This window comes from Dama dama, chromosome 20 (assembly GCF_033118175.1).
Source record: "Dama dama isolate Ldn47 chromosome 20, ASM3311817v1, whole genome shotgun sequence".
NCBI lineage: Eukaryota > Metazoa > Chordata > Mammalia > Artiodactyla > Cervidae > Dama > Dama dama.
In genome coordinates, this window is record NC_083700.1 from 62,696,824 (window position 1) to 62,715,600 (window position 18,777).

Consider the following 18,777-nt stretch of genomic DNA (forward strand, 5'->3'; position numbering starts at 1 on the left):
GGTGACTGTTTTCTGACTCTTCTGCTCCTTTCCTTACCCACTATAGTCAAGCCATCGTCTTTGCTGCTTCTCAATCACACCAACGTGGGTTTCACCTAAGGCATTAAATTTCCTAGTCATTCATCCTAGCTCGCTCTGCCTCCAAATGCCTTATGGTCTAACTTGTTCTTTTCAGCTCTCAGAGATCTTCATCCACCCCTGGAATAACCCCATCCTCCAATCCATAACTTAATTTACCTGATTCTTCCTAACACATGGCACATTACCTCATCATATGATTATTGTCAGACTCTCCATTCTAGAATTCTAGCTTCATGAAACTAGTGATATCCTTCTCATCACTGCCTTATCTCCAACATCAAAACACTGCCTGGCATTTAATAAGAACTTAATGAATATTTGTGAAATGAATGAATAAATAAGTGGAAAAAAAGAATAAACAGTTTCCTAGTAATGAAGGTTTTAAATTTGCAGCATTAGAATATTTAATATTATAAATACATCATAATTTATTTAATGAATCTATTTTTAGCCATTAAACTAATTTCCTTTGTTTTTTTCTTTTTATAAACAATACTGTTAGGAACTGCACTGTGGTTAATCATCTTATATTATTTATTCAGGATAAATTCCAGGAAGTAATATTTTTCAAAGATTATGTACTTGTTCAGCCAATATTGGGTAATGAAAAAATACCTATTAGTATTATTGCTAAGAAATGTCTCTATCTGAAATAGACTGAAGCTCATTGGGGGGTTAAATGCTAAATTCTCTGTTTAACAGCAAACTTCAACTCAAATTATTTGGACACATTTCCATTCTTCTAGTCATGGTTTCTGTTGTATTCACCAGTCACAATTTTTAATCACAGTTTGTCTAGGGAGGTAACACAAATGTGAGTTCTAATGTGTATAATATATATGCCTCAGAAATCTTTTAAAATCTTGATTCTAAAAATCCAATAACTTTATTTTAAGGATCAGAATAGGAAATATAAATAAGGGCACATACAGTGATCTATCCACAGCTAGTTGACTGGGAAGTAGATTAAAATCTTAAATTATTGCTGAAGTTACCTAAGTTAAAAAAGACTCAAATATAAGAGCTGAAACCAATCAAAGTTTCTCAAGTCAGCAGCACTATTTCCTACAGAGATAATCTATGCAAGTAGTATTTATCATTTAAACAGTCCTGGTTCAAAGATCATTGATGATGTTATATTGTCAAAAGAAAGAGCTTCTAACTGACAGTTTATTCAGCATGAGAAGGAAAGAATGAAGCAGGCTATTTGCATTTAGCTCACATTATAAAATAAAGCGAAAGCAAAGAGAACACTTTCCAAATGTGACACCAACTCCTCCCTCCCTCTTTTTTATTGAAGCTCTGTTTTAGTTTAGGAAGAAATTCTGAATTGACACTTAAATAGTGGCAGGGCAATTCTCCTTTGCTTTGTGAAACGGTCTCTGGAAATGTACAATTATGCTGTCATCTTTAGCACTCCACATTGGACAGAGTTTAATTATTAATGTGTTTTCCTCAGAGAATGACTCGATCATGTCACAACTCTAGACAAATACAGCTAATGCAAAATCATAAAATATTCACTTGAATACTGCTGAACTGACAGGAAATTAATTCTATGAACACTTTTGATATTACCAGAAAATTAGTTTCAAACGCCTAAGACTGAAATAAATGTGTTCATAATTTGCTCAAGGGTAACGCTCATCTTGCAATCAGTTGGTGTCTTTTTAAAAATGTTACAAGTATTCAACATGGCTTTATGATAAAGAGGACAGCTAATGTAATGTATTATTTGTAGACAGTGTTTTACTTGTAAACAGCAGGAAATGAAAAATTGCTCTCTCAGAAATATTTAAACTCCAGTAATATTCTGCTATTTATCACTTTGTAGAACTGAAGAAGTGCCATCAAAAAAAAATTTTTTTTCAGAGACTGAGAAGCTTACAGAATGGTAATGGGATTTCAAACTTTTCACTTCAGATCACTCTCCCAACTTTTATAAAATATCTGAAAATAAAATAAATGAAAATGATTGAAAATGTTTAGCATCTTAAGGTTATTTGGTGTCCAGCATTGGACAAATTAGAGATACCATGTGTTTTAATAGCTAAATACACCTAAAAGTACCCTCAAAGAAAGGAAGAAATTTCCTCCTCTGTGTTTGTCCAGCAGTTTGCATAAATTTTAAAATTATTTCATATTTATTTGTGTACATATTTTCACTCTTGCACAACTAAAATCTCAAAAATATTGCTGACTTCTATCCTTAGTGTGTAGTCAAGTGCTTGATGCAAAGACTATATGCATAAGTCATTTGATAGATAATTGAATGAATGGAAAACAAGGATAGATGAGAAGAATTTCATTAAAATATTAATAAGGAAGATCAGTTAATATATAGTAAATCCACTTTTACAATAAAAAATAACTTGTAAACAACAATTTTAGCTATTTCTGAGAATGGCTTCCCTAGACAGCAATGATTTCTGCTTTTCTGTGAACTATTCTGGACATATAAAGGTAAAAATTAAATGGTCAAAATTTGCTATAGCTAATTGATGAAAGCTATGCTAATGAGATGTTTCCTTCTAAGAATTTCAAATATGAGGCATTGTTAGAGGTAAGTCATATTTGATTGCATTTTACTGAGAAAGTTCTCCAACATGTAATGAAAGTCATATTTCTTTCCTCTCAAGAGTTCCAGCTTCTGTTCCTTCTAGGTTAAGCTAATCATAGTCTATTTCTATTAATAGAAACCAAAAGAAACTTGATTCATGTAATAATGTATTGTAAAACATGTTTTGACAGTGTTTCACTGGACTAATTTTATGTTTTTAAACAAAATAATCTATAGAGCTATGTCTAGTGTTCTTAGCTCTTTCATGCTTTTTTCATAGACATGCATTTTATGTAATGTGATAAAAAGATTATCATAATTGTTGAACATTCATTTTATATCATCTGCAAATATGCTATAATAAAATATTAAAAGGAGCATGGTTATTAATGAACCACACCAGTAAGATTTTAGTTTAATAGTTTTAACTTATTTTTAAAATTATAAGAAATGAGGTTGTTCATTATGCCATAAAGCTACTTCTTGTAATGAGAAATTGAATGGGAGCCTGAGTTAAATATGACTGCATAAATGCAAAAAGGCAAAATGAACAAAATTGAATATATTCATAGACAGTGAAATATAGCAAATTAATTGAACAATGAAAATATGAAAACTAATGGCTGTGTCTTTTTAAACTCAATGTTTTAATATTATCTTTAAAAGGGTGTTTAAATGCATACTAAACTTTGATACTTATTTTTTGTCTTTTTTTCTTTTTTTCCCAGGAAGGGTTATTGATTCATGTTTACTAAAATGCAGACTCTCATGTTTACTGATTCATTCTGTAAACAAGTACTCAAAACATATTGTATACAAGGCATCGTACCAGGTGCTAAAAATAATACAATGGTGAGAAATTTTTCCTATCTTTAAGTAGTTTTTAATATAGTAGTGACAAGAAAGTGACAAAAAGTTACCATATAGATTAAAATATGTCTGGATGCTGAGAATAACATATAAATTTTAGATGAAAGAAAAGGGGACTTATATTCAAAAGTACAGTTTTGAGAAGATTAAGTAATAAGATGACTTTAACAAGATGGAATTAGTCAGGAAAGGATGTTTTGTAAGATGAATATACTTCTAGTTATGCAGAGTTATATGAGTAAAAGAATTCTTGCTGAAGTAAAGAGGATACTCAAAGACTAGCATCTAATTAATTAGTTAACAAAGTTAGCATCTAGGTAAACTGAGTGTTGCTGGAAAGGAGATTATCTTCCTCAGCCAGTAGTCAAATCTCCTTATATTTACAAATAAATTTATTATCTTCATGTTGCAGCACAACTAATAGAGTTGTTTTCACTCCCTGAATATATTTCCTCTTCTCCCATTATCTTTTAAAACAATCCCAATTGGATTTTCATGCATATTTTCACTAGGTCATCTAGATTGTTAAATCCAATAAAAAGTTGTTTGTGCAATGTTCATGGACTTTCAAAAGAATTTGATCACTTTTTCCTTCTGAGTTCCTTTTTCTTCACCTAGCTTCCAAATAACCCTATATTTTTGGTTTTTTTCCCCTTACTCTTTACGATTTTTTTTTTCCCATTCTCTTCAACCTCTTAATAACATTGAGGTATTCCCGGGCTTAGAGCATGGGTGGCTTCTTTTGTCTTGCCTATTTATTCTTTGTGATTTAATCCAATGCAAGTATAAGTTGAAGACCCCCAAATTTATATCAATTTAAGAGTTCTTAATTCTAGACTCATTTATTCAACTCCCTCTAAAAGTCTGAATTTTAGTTATTGAAAAGACATTTCAAAGTTGCACCTCTGATTGCTTCTCCAATGCAAGCCATTTTACTCAGAACTTCCCTTGTTAGGTAAAGGCAACTCCATTCTTCTAATTACTCATATCAAAACTCGTGGAGTAATTTTTGGCTATGCGCTTTCACTATCCTTCCTCAGATCCTGTTGATGCTAACTACACAATATATATCCAGAATCTGATCATTTCTTATCACCATCACTGCTACCACCTGATCTAAGTCTGTAGTCTCTTACATAAATGTGTTCCTTATTTCTAATCTAGTGTCCTTCAGTCTCTTGTTAATACCACAGTCAAATTGATTCTGTTAAAATATAAACCAAACTCTATTTTTCTTCTGTTCAAAAATTGTACAACAAATTCCTACTTCTTTCAGAGTAAAAGTCAGAGTCCTTAAAATGGCTTACCAATTATTTCTTTACCTGGAATATTCCTCTCCCAAATCCAGATTTATTTGTTATGATGGTCAATTTTATCTGTCAACTTGGCTAGGCTATAGTACCCAGTTATCCCATCAAACAGTAATCTAAGTGTTTCTGTGATGGTATTTTGTAGATGTATTTGACATCTAAAGTCAGTTGACTGTAAGTAAAGATTATCCTTGATAATCTGAGAGTATCTGATCAAATCAGTTAAAAGGTCTTAAGAGCAGAACTAAATTTTTCCTGGAGAAGAGAAATTCTGCCTATGACTGCAGCATCATCTCTTGCCTCAGCGTGTAAGCCAATTCCTTGTAATGAATCTCTCTTTCAAAAGAAAGAAAGAAAAATATCACTACAGTGGATTTAACAAAAACCTAGACCATCACAACCAGGAATATCAAAAACAAAAACCATGGAAAAATTTAAAAACCACAAAAACTAAGTAGCTTACATATTCATCAAGCTCTTATTATACATGGGAGTGACGTTCTGTAAAGTCACCAGGAGCAATACTGGGCCATTGCTCTTAAGGAAAATAGTGTTAAGTTCTAGTCACAGTATTTTTGTCAACTGATCAACACATAACCTTAAATTCTGTGTGTATTTGTTTAAAGGCACCTTATTGAATGTACATAATTGATTCATCAACATTGTACATTGTAACTTAAGCCTGAACAAAGACTATCTAACACATGTATTTTCTCAATAAGGTACATTTCAGACATTTTACACTAAAGAAAACAAACTTGTAACGCCTCAATCCTGTTTTGGGTCCATATAAAAGCCCCCAAATAGAAAAATAGTGCTGATTAGACCACAAAAGTGGAGTTGTTTACAGTATGAGTTTAAAACAGGAAAGCATACTTTTGGCCTGTTTGACTACGGTGGTAACGTGTATCAGGTGACTCAGCTCTTTCACTTCTCCATGCATGTCTGTGAATGACCACAGCAATGCCAAGATTAATGCTTTGTTTTGGTTAGTGAGTTACAATGACATTTTAGTAAGTAGATAAATTTGAAAATATAGAATCCATAAATAATGAGGATCATACACACATGTCCCATGATTAGTATACACATATCCATGAATATACATAGATATTCACACATAAATCTGTGAACAAGGGGACTGAGTGCACACTCACACACACACACACACACATGCACATATCTTTCTCTGTCTCAAAGAAAATACACACACTATTTCTGTTTTGCAGTGGAAACTTATCTGATAGATTCTTCATTTATCTACTTTAAGTAAGTCTGTTCAAATTTCAGCTTCTTAGTGAGGCCAAATTTGAACACTATAGTAATTCCAATCCTCCTTAACCTGCTTATTTATTTTTTATAAATGTCACCATGTTCCAAAAATATATAGTATATCTATATGGTGTGTTTGCAATTATTTATTCATTCTGTTTCTTATTTAGTATCTATCTCAAATTTAATGTAAATCTTATAAGAAAAAAGAAAAGAAGTCTTTTCTGTTCACTGATATGTCACTATGGCTTAGAAGGGTATTTATGATACATGCTAATAAATATTTTTCAGTGAATGAGTTAGGTCCTTGATATAAAGAGTGAGTTTTAAGATAGTTCATTTACTGTTCTCTGCAATGAACTTAAAATCAGATTGCTCCCTCTAAACTTATTCTTATTGGAAATTCTAGAGTAGGCAGAATGCCGCATATCTAAATAAGTTCGATGACATCTTTTTAACAAGTTTGTCTCATTCCCTGGTTGCTCAAATCTAAGAAACCAGCAGCAAGGCCAGGTGGGACAATTAGTAAACAGTTTTTTCCATGAAAAGTAGAACTAAAAAGAGGATTAAGTTAGATATAAAGACAGAATTGTATATAAAGGTGATGGCTAAAACTGGATAAGTGTGTAAGCTGAGGAATAATATACAGACCAGTCTTCTTCAATAGGACTGGAGAAGAAAAAAAGAGGAAACTAGAGAAGTTCTAAGACCAACTAAATTTAAAAACAGAAGGAAGAAAATGAAATAATTAAAGATATAGTGGAGAAAATACTATTTCTATCATCTACCCATCTATCTACCTACCTATAGACTTGTCCCAGTAGGGAAGTGCTTGATGTGCCAATGATGAAGACAAATTAATTTGTGTTTAAACAGTCTGGCCCTGACAGTGGGAAAAAATTTCTTCTTCCTTACAAGCTTTAAATGTCCATTAAAGCAATGGTCACTTTTAATGTCTCATAGAACTGGTACATGGATGGAAATCAAAGGCTAACCCCTAACAAAGCCCGATTTTCCTTATGTGGCTACTTTAAGTTTAGGAGAGTAGGAAAATCTTGGAGCTAAAAGACAAAGTCACAGTGATGGGGTAGATGAAAAATAGCCTTAATAAAAAAAAAAAAAAATCTTCTTCATGACATTTGCAAGCTTTTGGATCCTCATAAGAGGCTAATGAAGTACAAAGTTAAAGGACAGACATTTTACTAAAAGTGTAACTAAGTCTTGTCCTTGATCAAATCCTGATGATGATCTCAGCATTCTACTTTACTGGGAGAGGAAAAGAGAGAGCTTCTATTGGTGGAAGATATTATCCATACTTTCACAGGTCTAATAAAGTCTGGTTTAAAATTTTATAAAAATTGCTATGCACACAAGATGCAAGAAAATGTGACTAATAATCAAAGGGAAAAAAATTGAACAAAGCAGCAATAACTAAAATATCAACATTAATATAGTAAGGTAGGAAAGGATAGGAAAAATGGGTGAGATACATGGATAATTTCAAATATATTGAAATCTATAAAGAGTAAAAAGACATTCTAGAATTAAAGAGTTTAATATCTGAATTTAAGAACTGATTAGATAGGTTTACCAATTATGTTAAAAAAAAAGAAAGAAAAACATTAATGAACTCAAAGACAGAGCAATAGAAATCATTCAAAGTGAATTATAGAATAGAAAAAAAAAAAAAGAATGGAAATCATAGAGAAATTTAGATTTTGCTAGGCAATCTACTATAATAGAATCTAGAGACTTTGAACAATAACTTTTTATTATTTATTCACAATTGTGTCTGTTGACTAAATGGTTCTTTGGGTCTGGGCAGGTTTAAATGATCTCTCCTAGGCTGAGTTCATCCATCTGGAGTTATTTGGTAAGGGTGTGTGTGTGCATGTGTGCTTGCATGTGTTCAGTCATGTCCAACTCTTCATGATCGTATGGACTGTAGCCCGCCAGGCTCCTCTGTCCATGGTTTTTTTAGCCAGGTAAGAATACTGGAGTGGGTTGCCACTTCCTACTCCTAGGACAACTTCCCATAGCTATTATTTAATGGGTTATAGGATGGCCAGTTGTTGTCCAGGGCATCTTATTTCTCTCCTTCCTGGCATTTTCTTCTCTAGAAGGTTAACTCAGATTAATTCACATGAAGGTTTCAGGATTCTAAGCATATGAGAGAGAATATGTTTCAATGCTGAAATAATTTACAAGCATTGGTGGTGCTTTAGTCAATCATTCATATCCAACTCTTTGTAACCCTAAGGACTGTAGCCTGCCAGGTTCCTTTGTCCATGGGATTTTCCAGGCAAGAATATTGGAGTGGGTTGCCATTTCCTTCTCAAGGGAAACTTCCCAACCCAGTGAATGAATGCAGGTCTCCTATATTGCAGGTAGATTCTTTATCACTGAGCCACCAGGAAAGTCTTTTCAAGCATTACTTGCACTGGAATTGCCCGATGTCTAGAGCCATTCAAACAGTCGAGACAATACTTAAAGAATGGAGAAACACATTCAGTCTTTTGATGGGAGAAGCAACAAATTTCCCATAAAAGAAAGCTGTGCTTACCTGGAAGAGAGAAGAAAAAAACTGTGGTCCTTTTTGTAAACTACCATGTTTGGAATTTGAAACCCCAGAAAAGAAAGACAGATGCATTGGATCAAATGTAATATTTAAAGAGTTACAAACTGAGAATTTTCCAAAAGTTTTCAAAGATACCATATTCCAGATTTTAAAATATATATAAAACCACAAGCAGAATAATTTTAAAACAAACAAAAAAATCTAAGCATACATTAGTTCAACTATTAAAAAAGAATACAGTTTAAAGGTAGCCAATGACCCTTCAAAGAGACAAAAGTAGCATACTGGCCAACATCTGAACAAATATTGTGAAATCCAGAAGATAATGAAATAGTATTGTTACATCACTGAAAAACAAGTATCTATCAGAATTGGAATATATAAGTATTGCTAAGATATCGGCTAAATAGAACACTTGCACATTGGTAAAATCACTTTGGAAATCTAATTAGCAACACATTAAAAAGCCAACCTGCATCTTCCTTTTAACTCAGCAGGTGCATTCCTAACTGTATATCCATCAAAAAATAAGGACATATGAACACCAAAATATATGTGCAAGACTGTTATAGCAGGCTATTTCATAAGAGTTACTTATTGAAAACAACCTAAATATCATCAAAAGTACAGTTACTAAAGTAAGAATTTACTTTTCATTCAGTAGAATACTAGTGTGATTTTTAATATTCACAGTATAATATTTAGTAATTTTATCCTGAATTCCCACAAAGAAAGAAACTAGACTATACACAGAATATCATGATTCTCTTAAAAAGCAAACAGTGACTCTGTGGTTTACCATAATTCAATTCTTACTCCTGAGGTAGTATGATGAAAACCAGGTAAGAAGTCCTATACATAAAAACTTTAGAGTCTATGTCATAGGAAAGAGGTAGATAAAAATGTATTCTATCTGTTGATAACTAGGTGGAAGAGAGATATCACTTTCTCTCTTCTCCATAAAGAAGGGATAAAAACTTTTACTTCTTGAAGAACGAATCAAAAGGATTCTGAAGTTTTACTTCAAACTTTTGGAATAGAAACAAAATCTCTCCAGGGGCCGAATAGTCCCAGGTGTATTTATAGTTTACAACCTAGAGATGTTGCCACAGTCTTAGACCTCTTTTTCTCTTGAAATATAAACACACACCACTGTAGTTAGTTAAATCTCTCTGAAATTCTGTTAGATATAATTGTAAGTTGAATTTCCATTACTTTCTCTCTGCCCAGTATCCTGAGTTTACAGCAAAATTTATTCAAAGAGCTCCTACTCTATTTGAACACAAACATATTTTCTCTACACTTCATAACAACACAGCAATGTGAAAGAATAAACTACTTTTAAACTCAGCATCAAGAATGAATCTCAAAGATATGATGAGTAAAAAGTGAGATAAAAAAGGAGTATGTACTCTCTATTTATATAAAATTAAAGAATACATTAAACTATTTATAGTGATAAAAATCAGCAAAACAGTTCCCTCTGGATGGGAAGTTGAATAGGAAAGGGCACATGAAAAAATTCTGGTGTTAGAATGTCTGGTATTGGAATATATGTAGTGGTGGCACTGGTGTGTTTGTATGTAAAATTCAATAAAATTTAGTCTTAGAATTTGTGCCCTTATACACTTTCTGTAATATTTCAGTAAAAAAGTGAATAAAAATATTTTTGCAAAGACTAATGTTTCAGTTAAAGAGGTGGAGCCATTCAAAAGAGTTTTTTTCATATTTTTCCAACAATATTTGTTAGCCCAAGTATAAAAGTGAAAAATATGCAAGGAGCTGGATTTCTCAGAGGTTGAGAGTTAAAATATGCCATAGGAAATTTTATTCATGGTGATTGCTTTTGCTTTAAGTTTGATCATGTAATTTATGCTAGGCAAATGAAATTAAAGCAGGAGATTCAGGAAGATTAAATAAAACATCTTTTAATAACATATTTTTAAAAGTCTTTAGAAACTATTTCATTTAATCTTGTCAAAAGTGAAGGCATAGGTAATTTTTGCATTTCTAAAACAAAAATAGATGAAATTACAAAGATTTAAATATTAAGGTTAGTTATTGGCGGGTAAGAAATCAAGACCTAGACTAAGGTTCAGCAATAAGTCATTGCATTAAAGGAAGAAGAAGAAGAAAGAAAAGAAAGAAGAAGGAGGAGAAGAAGGAAAAGAAGGAGAAGGAGGAGAAGCTTATAGCACCATGTTCTCTAAGGTAAAGTATTTGAAATGGCCAAACTATTAAATAAATTATGAGAGATACGTAATACAGAGCATTAGTAGGTTAAAAAAGAGGAAGGAAGGAGGAATAAAAAGATTACTTCCAAGTGGTAAGTATAAAACCAGTTGCACAATTTCTTTGTTGTATTTCCTAAAAGTCATTCTTGGAAAAGGAATTTTGCACTTAGGAGGCTTTAAGGATTGTATTCAAAAATAATATCTTTAATCAACTGAGGAAGCAACCTCAGGCAGAGGGAGAAACTGAACTATGATGCAGTGGAAAAAAGCACCTCATTGGCTACAGAGTCTTTGAGGTGGGATGATCTCCAGAGCTTTCCAAATTGATGTAAGAGGCCCACTCCCTTGTATTTCTACATAGATCAGTCATTAGATAAAGGCGACCAAGCACAGTGTTGAAGTCAGTCAAAGCAGCAGCTTCCTGTATAGTAGAGGGCAAATCAGAAGGTGATGTCACAGTGGCTGGCTGAATAAATACCTCAGTCTTTAAGGTAGAAGATCTGGATTGCATACCATTGTGTCCATTGTAGTCCATTCATTGTACCACAGGGATCTACCTGTTTCTTATAACTTTATATAGAAATAGACTCTCCAAGATCCTAATCTGTCTCTTTACCTGGAGAAATATACGAGAAATGTTAGCAGTACAAGATTTTGCCACTGTTGCTGGTTTGAGGTCAAAGCCGATGTTGATCATCTGCCTCCTCTAGGTTTCACTCAGCTAGGTTTCACTCTGTTTCAGCTAGCCCCTCTAGGTGCTACCTCAAGGAGTGAGCCACGCCACACCCTAAACTCTTAAAGAGTCTAATTTCCTTGTTACCATGTCCTTCTCAAAGGAGAAAGCAATGACAACCCGCTCCAGTATTCTTGCCTGGAGAATCCCAGGGACAGAAGAGCCTGGTGGGCTGCCGCCTATGAGGTCGCACAGAGTCAGACATGACTGAAGCGACTTAGCAGCAGCAGCATGTCCTTCTCAGACAGATTTTCATCCATTTGCCATCAAAATCAGCCACTGAAATGCCAAAAGAAGCTGCAGAAGATGGTCTCAGTTTCTAATATAAACTTCCTTTCTGATTTTAAGTGCAGCACTACCTCCTGCTAATGATTAGTAATTTACTCATTTCCAGAATAATTCCATTTCAATTATTTTTCTTGACTGCCTTTTCCATGGCATGTGAAGCCTGGCATCAGAGAGGGGCAGCTACAGGTTAAGGTTTAATGGAAATTTTACTATGTCCCTTATAGTTCAGTTGGTAAAAAAGCTGCCTGCAATACAGGAGACCCCGACTCGATGCCTGGGTTGGGAAGATCTGCAGGAGAAGCGATAGGCTGACCACTCCAGTTTTTGTGGCCTTCCCTGGGGGCTCAGCTGGTAAAGAATCTGCTTGCAATGATGGAGACTTGGGTTCGATCCCTGGGTTGGGAAGATTCCCCAGAGAAAGGAATGGCTACCTACTCCAGTATTCTGGCCTGGAGAATTCCATGGACTGTATAGTCCATGGGTTCACAAAGAGTTGGACACAACTGAGTGACTTTAATTTTACTATGTCCCTTAGAAAAAGTTCCCTCTGGGAACTAGATTTTCTATACTCACTAAGTCTACATTTGTGGAGACTGGAGGCATAAATTCGCCACACATGGTTCAGAGAATAAAATAGGAGCATTCAGAATCCACCCCTTGGTCCAGTAGCCCAGGGGTCTTCCTTTGTGAAGATGTGGCACCATATCATGTTCACTGAATTGTGGCATATCCTTAGGTTGGGATTATATTCCGCCGTTGGAGAATATTATCTCGGAGTTACCATAGCTTCATCTTCAAGAAGCTGTTCTACCACTTTATTATGCTAATGGCATCTGTGCTGTGACATGATAAAAACCATAGATCCCATGTAACCAGTGCTGTATCTCCTTTTACTCACGGTATGTGGTGTTATGAAGACTAACTGTGGTGGATCCGATTCTCAGCACATCCTGAAGGTTTCTTTCTGAAGATTCAAATTCCTCTTGAGCAGGGAGGTAGCAGGTCTGGAAAGTGCCTCCAAAGACTCAAAACTGAGCGAGTGTGCTTGCCTTAAATAGCAGAACTTTTGACTTAGGAAAGAGGGAGGACAGTTCACCAACAGGGAAAAGACAGTTATATTGCCAAGTGTGTGGGAATATTGCTCAGCAAACTTTTCAAGATGTAATTGTCTCCAGTTGAAGTTGCTAGGCACCAAACTTTTCCATTCGGGGGTCCTTTTCTTGCAGTATGGAAACTTGATAAAGTTGAGAATTAACTCTGGAACCCTACTATCATTGTATAAAGTCTTGGATCTGATCCTCAGTTTTTTGTGTTCTCCAACTTTAGAAGGTAAGATGTTCTATATGCTGGTAAGGAAGTCTTCTTTCATCCACTGCTTAAATTAGATTTTTGATCATCCTCAGCCTTGACATTTTTTTTTTCCCAATATATCAATAGCACCCAATAACAGACATCCAATTCCATACTCCTTAAAATTACTATTTTCCTATTTTCCTTGTACTTTCCAGATGCTTGAAATAATCTACCAGCCAACATATTCTATTTTATCAGTACCCTTTGCCAGTTTATATCCAGTGTAAGTTCTAATAGTTGCTCTACTACACCATGACATGGGCTAAGTATGTCACCTACCTACTACAAATGATGAAAACCTCTTTAATAGTCAAGAACCATTAATCTATTTCAAAATCCATTTTTAACCTGCTTCCTCAGACAATCCCTGCTTTTAAAACACCTACGTGGCAATAAATAATAGTTTAATAATTGAAAAGAATCGACTCCAGTGCTCTATGTATACAAAATTGGGAAAACACAGCCTCTACCTAAAGTCACTGGGGTTGACAGACAAAAACAATTCAAGTCATTATAATATTAATTACTATATTAACATTTAAGCTGAAGATAATATGAATATAATATTTTTAAGACTTATAATTTAAGTTTCAAAACTGAGACTCATAGATGCTGGGTTTCCGAATGCTCTGACTCCTTAAAAAGGAGTGATTTTAAAGAACAGTGTCAAAATCAATTGGAAGCGAAGATGTATTGTGTATCACTGTTTTTGTGCTTCCATATTTAAGGTAAAATAAAAGAAAACAAATTGGAAAGCCTATTATACTTCGAAAGCTCTCTGCTGCAATAGAATTAGTGATCAGAAAAAAAAAAAGTTACTATCCATCGCTACTCATTTTGAAGAAGTGGCAACCAACTGCTAAGTTTCATTTGTCTTTTTTAAACTATGTACTAGTAGGTACAGAAAGAGAGTAGGGAAAAAAAAAATTAGGGTAGGGATTTTCTTAAATTTACATCAAGGAGATCATGCTGTTAACCCACATAAATTCAAAGTGTAGAAACAATTCTTTTGTATAAGATTTAACAGCATCCAATTTATTAGCTTTTGATCTTTGAAGAGTCAATTAAATATCTTAAAGAAATAACCAGCTTTGTATTTCCTTCTCAATTGGAAGGGGTCTAGTTGATCTGAGGACAAGAGCTTATCACTTTCTGAGTTAATTTGTAAAATCCTTCTAAACAGCAGATATTTTCAAAAGGTGTTGTTAGACTACAAGTGCTATAGAAGACATTAACACATTTTTCCTTCTGAAATAAAGTGAAGTGAAGTTGCTCAGTTGTGTCCAACTCTTTACGACCCCATGGACTGTCACCTACAAGGCTCCTCTGTCCATGGAATTTTCCAGGCAAGACTACTGGAGTGGGTTGCCATTTCCTTCTCCAGGGGATTGACCCAGGGATCCAACCCAGGTCTCCCGCATTGCAGGCAGACGCTTTACCGTCTGAGCCACCAGGGAAGCCCAAATCCAATCAGTACAGTGGACACAACTTCAATGTATATTCTAGCCCTGTGCTTCAAAATGCTTAGTTAATGGTGACTGGCATTCTTTAGTTTTAAAGCAAATTCATGGAATTGGTAAATTACATTTTTATTAAATTTTTGAGAGAGAAAAAAAAAGATGTAATGGAGTAATATACTTGAAAAGTCTTGTTTTCCTTTTGGTTATTTCTGTGGAACAAAGTCTAATTTACAGCATGTATATTCATTATATAATGTGTGTGGGTTTATATTTTAAATGAGTATAAATTTTAAAATTATAATTTTGAATAGCACAAGCTCTCAATTACAAAGAATGTTATACTGTATTTGTTAAGTATTCCTTTGTTTTGATGTTATCATGAAATCAAATTTTTCTACTATCCCAGTTGCAGTATGGTAAACTGCTCTGTTTTGGCGATTACTTTTCCTTTCTTCTAACTGATTACAAACCAAATTATAAAATGCTGGAAGCATTCAGGCTTAAATAAGTTTTCAGCTTTAAAGCATGAAAAGCCTGTAGTAAAGATTTAATGAATTTACTTTTCTTTTCTTTGTATTTTATGGTAACAGTTGAAGCCCATGGCAGTTCCTGTTTGTCAGATGGATTTAACACCAGACATGATATTACACTATAAGATTTATAATTGAGATTTTTATTTAGTAATGCCAAGTATTTCTGTGGAGCTTCTTAGTGTCAGAGCTAAATTTTAAAAGAACAGACAAAACAAAAGTATAAGACTCTTGCAAATACGAAAAAAATGAAAATCATTTAGGTAATAAAATGAGTTGAGATATATAAAACTATATGACTATATTAATGCTTTAATATATTTTATGCATATAAAATATAAATGGCAATCATACATAAGCAGAAAAGAGCATCATCACAGGGGATTTCTTCTTTTTTTTTTTAAACTTGAACATTTATGACACCATAACATAGTGGTTAGGAAGAGTCTGAAATTCACATACCAGGTTTTCCATTTGCAAGTTACCTGACCTTAGGCTAATTCAACCTTTAAACATCCGTTTCTTATTTAGAAATGATTAACAAGAAGAATAGCACTGATCTTACACAGTTGAACCTAAGTTTAAATGGACATTTGTCAAAATGACTAAAGCTTAATTTTACTTAAAGCAAAGAGTCTGAGAACCTTCCTGGTGGCCCAGTGGTCAAGAATCTGCCTGCCAATGCAAGGAACACAGTTTCAATCCCTGGTCCAGGATCTAAGGTCCCACATGCCTTGGGGCAACTAAAGCTGCACACCACAGCGACTGAGCCCATTTACCTAGGGCCCCGGCTCTGCACCAGGAGAAGCCACCATGACGACAAGCCCGTGCACTGCAAATGAAGAGTAGCCCGCATTTCCCACAAACAGAGAAAGCCCACATGCAGTGGTGAAGACCCAGCACAGCCCTAATAAGTAAAGGGTTGTAACAAAACTAGAGGGTCTGAAACAGTCTGACTCTGGTCATATGACTTGCTTTGGCAGATCACGGCTGGGAAGTGTCTCTGAGAGACTTGAGAAGTACTCGTGCTTGCACTCTTGCTTCTCGGCCTTTGCCATGTGGCATGATGGAGAAAAAGAGACCCAGAGATCAGAGCCAAATTGCATCCATTATTCAATTGTTTTTTCATTTAAGATGAGCTGATAGCACTAAAAATAAAAACTGAGGCATACTTTAAAATTTATAAGAATTTCAAACTTATAAGAGATTATTTCAGCATTAAGGTAAAATAGTTGTCTGAGGAGGATTTATAAATAGCTGAGAAAAGAACAGAAGTAAAAGGCAAAGGAGAAAAGGAAAAAATATATTCATCTAAAGGTGGAGTTCTGAAGAATAGCAAGGAGAGATTAGAAAGTCTTCTTAAGTGAACACTGTAAAGGAATAGAGGAAAATAGAATAGGAAAGACTAGAGCTCTCTTCAAGAAAATTGCAGCTATAAGGGAACATTTCATGCAAAGATAGGCACCATAAAAGACAGGAAAAGCAAGAATCTAACAGAAGCAGAAGAGATTAATTACAGTGGCCAAGAATACACAGAACTATACAAAAAAAAAAAAGTCCTAATGACCCAGATAACCAGAATGGTGTGGTCACTTCCAGGCAGACATTCAGGAATATGAAGTCAAGTGAGCCTTAGGAAGCATTACTATGAACAAAGCTAGTGGAGGTGAAGGAATTCCAAATTAGCTATTTCAAATCCTAAAAGATGACACTGTTAAAGTGCTGTATTCAATATGTCAGCAAATTTGGAAAATTCTAAAGTGGCCCAAGGACAGGAAAAGATCAGTTTTCATTCCAATCCCAAAGAAAGGCAATGCTAAAGAATGTTCCAATTACTGTACAATTGTACTCATTTCACTTGCTAGCAAGGTAATGCTCAAAACTGTTTCAGCTAGGTTTCAAAAGTACATGAACCAAGAACTCACAGATACTCAAACTGGATTTAGAAACAGCAGAGGAACCAGAGATCAAATTTCCAACATTTGATGGAACATGGAGAAACAAGGGTTTTCCAGAAAAACATCTACTTCTGCTTCATTGGATATGCTAAAGCCTTTGACTGTGTGGATCACAATAAACTTGAAAATTTTTAAAGGGATGGGAATACCAGAACAACTTACCTGCCTCCTGAGAAACTTGCATGTAGGTTAAGAAGCAACAGGTAGAACCAGACATTTAACAATGGACTGGTTCAAAATTGGGAAAGGAGTACCTCAAGGCTGTATATTATCACCCCGTTTATTTAATTTGTATGCACAGTACACCATATGAAACGCTGAGGTGGATGACACAAGCTAGAATCAAGATTGCCATGAGAAATATCAACAACCTGAGATATGCAGATAATATTACTCTAATGGCAGAAAGCGAAGAACTAAAGAGCCTCTTGATGAAGGTGAAAGAGGAGACATGAAAAAGATGACTGAAGACTCAACAGTTGAAAAACTAAGATCATGGCATCCAGTCTCATCACTTCATGGCAAATAGATGGGGAAAGAGTGGAAATTGTGACAGATTTTATTTTATTGGGTTCCAAAATCACTGCAGATAGTGACTGCAGCCATGAATTTGAAAGATTCTACTCCTTGGAAGAAAGTTAAGACAAACATAAAGAGAGTATTATAAGGCAGAGAGAGACATTACTTTGCCAACAAAGATCCATATAATCAAAGCTATGGTTTTTCCAGTATGGAAAATGTATGGATGTGAAAGTTGGACCATACATGTCCACACATCCATACATGTATGGATGTGAAAGTTGGACCATAAAGAAGGCTGGTGCCAAAGAATTGACACGTTTGAACTATGTTGCTGGAGAAGACTCTTGAGAGACCCTTGCACTGCAAGGAGATCAAACCAGTCAATCCTAAAGGAAAACAACCCTGAATATTCACTGGAATTACTGGTGCTGAAGTTGAAACTCCAGTACTTTGGCCACTGATGAAAAGAGCTGACTCATTGGAAAAGACCCTGATTCTGGGAAAGATTGAGGGCAGAAAGAGAAGGGGGCATCAGAGGATAAGCTACTTAGATGGCATCACCCACTCTATGGACATGTGTTTGGGCAAACTCCAGGAGATAATGAAAGACAGAAAAGCCTGGTGTGCTGCAGTCCATGGAATTAGATAGCATCAGACAGGACTTAGCAATTGAACAACAACATCTGTTTGAACTGGGCAGTGCCAAACCAGAAGTGGTTAGGAACACCACTAAGAGGAGGGTGACAGTAAAAGGAGAGACTTTTATAGAGAAAAGAGAGAAGCAAAGCAAGAAAATTATTGACTGGCTGTAACTTAAAACCTAATTGGTTGTTTGTGATTAATTGTCCTTAGGTATCGATTTTATAACCCTGAGGCATTCAAAGGCTCAGATTTAGGTTTGTGTAGGTAGGCTACCAGGCCATTAGAGCCACTTCAGTCTAATTACCTCTTTGTTTAATTAATTTAGCCATAGCCATCCAACTTTCAGACCTGTGAGCAAGCCAAGCTAAAACTTTCAGAATTACCAG